We start from the raw sequence: 2,500 nt of genomic DNA on the forward strand, positions 1-2,500 counted from the left end.
TTGTCAACAGCTATAACACGACCTTACCTCAAGTTCTCGACCGGCATGCGCCATTGTGTACAAAAGTGATACGCTCTAGACCATTGGTCCCTTTGGGCTGCCATCCCCTCCCAATGACTACGCCACAGTGCCACCTTCCCTGTTCAGCAAATTCAACCCCCTTACGGAGGAGAAGGTTCGCAAACTCATCAGAAGCAGTGAAAAAAAAAGCTGCACTCTGGACCCCATGCCGACCCCCCTAGTGATGGATTGCATGGATTGCATGGATGGACGGCTCTTGTTAAAGTTACGAACGATATTCTTATGAAAATGAACACTCAAGAGGTCACGTTGCTGGTCATGATCTTAGCGCCGCTTTTGATACGGGCAATCACAACATTCTGCTAAAACGTCTGAACGAGGATCTTGGGATATGTGGAGTGGCCTTAGAATGGTTTAAGTCGCACCTGGTCAACAGAGGTCAGCGAGTCTCTGTCATGGGATCTCTCTCAGAGCACTTCAGGTTGGACTGTGGCGTCCCACAAGGGTCCTGTCTGGGCCCCTTGCTTTTTGTTATCTATGCATCCAAACTATTCACGGTTGTTGGGGATCAGCTTCCACACGCACACTGCTACGCTGACGATACGGAAATCTACCTGAGCTTCAAGCCTAACAGCAGCACGTCCCAGGAGGATGCAGTTCATTCGATGGAATGTTGCATCGAGAAAATCAGGCGCTGGCTGATCCAGGACAGACTCCTTATTAATGATGATAAGACCGAGTTTATGATTATTGGAACTCTGCAGCAACTTTGTAAATTGCAGGCTATGAACATTAAAGTAGGTAGTTCAGAGATTAGACCTAGCTCGCGAGTTCGAAATCTAGGTTGCTGTCTCGACCCCAACCTGCATATGTGTGACCACATAACAAACGTATGTAAGACTGTCACAGCTTTTTACCACTTACACAATATCAGACACATTAAGAAGTATCTATCGAGAGACAGCTTACTCCATCTGGTACACGCTTTCATCACGAGTAGATTAGACTACTGTAATGCTTTACTGTATGGCCTTCCCAAAGAACAAATAGCTAAGTTGCAACGGGTGCAAAATGCTGCCGCCAGAGTAATAATGGATGTTGGGAAGTATTCCCACATAACTCCGGTACTCTATGAGTTATACTGGCTACCAGTGCAAGCGCGCATTCAATTTAAGATTCTATTAGCTTTCAAAGCCATTCATGGTCTCGCGCCTAGTTACATCAGCAATCTTTTATCTATTAAATGCAAGCCCTCGTATAATCTTAGATCCAACTCAGGCATTCTGTTGAAACCACCAAGTGGGAAGATGCTTGTAACCTTGGGTGGGCACGCATTCCAGGCAGCAGCACCGCATTTGTGGAATGAGCTCCCATTACAATTACGTACTATTCAATCTGTAGATGTTTTCAAGAAGTCAATTAAGTCATTCCTTTTTAAACAATTTTTCCTTGATTAGTAGTTAAATATGTGAATGTTATATTGGCATTTAGACTTTTTAATCGTATTACTTTTAAGTTTTTAACTTATTATAAATATTCTAATTATTTTACTTGTTGATTTTATAGATCTTGTTATGTAAAGTGCTATTGATCTTTTAATTGTAAATAGTGCTATATAAGCAATAATTTATTATTATTATTATTAAGAAATCGAGAACTTAACAAAGTTTATTCAGCCTTACAGTTCAACAGCCAACCCAATCTTGCATGATTCCTTCTCCCAAAGAATTAGTTGGTATGTTTTTCAAATTAGTGGAACCGCTCTAGCCATACATCTCCTTTAGGTCCCTTCGGTGTCACCAATCCCTTAACACATTTGTTAATTAAAAAACCAGATTTTTACGTTGTTAACAGGCCATTAAAAATGCTCCAACAAGAATTTCTGATTCCTAAGTCACGACTCCCACTAGCTTCACAACCCCATGTTGTCTACAAAATCCCCTGTGGCAGTTGCTCTTGGAATTACATTGGCAAAACAGGCAGATCCTTTGCCAAGAGGAAAAAAAACGTATTAGGCATGTGAAGACAGTGGCCAAAGGCTCCAGAATTGCCAATGATGCTTGGTCTCACAACCACCTCATTGACTTCAACAATGCGTCGATAATTGACAGGAAATTCATACATCAGCCACACCTCTATCACACCTAATGTGAACAATAACTTTTGCCCAAATTCCAGGACAATACCTCATACTTTTTAACAAAAATTGTTAATAACCTTTTTTAATAATTTCACTCTATTATCAATTTTATCTCACTATATATTCTCTGAATTTTTACTTCATTCATCTTTTTGCCCGTTTAAGACCACAGTTCTAGTGGTCGAAAGCTTGCATTTTTTAATATTTTTAGCCAGAGAACAAATAGACTAAAATAAAAATTACATAAAAACAATACAAGTTTAATTTTACTCTTTGGACTGTATCATGCTTTAGAGAACTTTGCATCCATTGTTTTAATGAAAATGACCCCCCAAATGA

At 40.1% G+C, this 2,500-nt stretch overlaps 2 protein-coding genes across 2 annotated transcripts in view; one reads left to right on the forward strand and one right to left on the reverse strand.

Moving 5' to 3' along the window:
- LOC137999717 (uncharacterized) overlaps nucleotides 1-2,500 on the forward strand; it is a 297,056-nt gene that overhangs the window by 47,951 nt on the left and 246,605 nt on the right. The gene's annotated exons all lie outside the window — the stretch shown is intronic.
- The window catches only part of LOC137998917 (uncharacterized), a 12,108-nt gene that overhangs the window by 9,098 nt on the left and 510 nt on the right, over nucleotides 1-2,500 (reverse strand). The window lies entirely within an intron of this gene.

Source organism: Montipora foliosa, chromosome 4 (genome assembly GCF_036669935.1).
Source record: "Montipora foliosa isolate CH-2021 chromosome 4, ASM3666993v2, whole genome shotgun sequence".
Taxonomy (NCBI): domain Eukaryota; kingdom Metazoa; phylum Cnidaria; class Anthozoa; order Scleractinia; family Acroporidae; genus Montipora; species Montipora foliosa.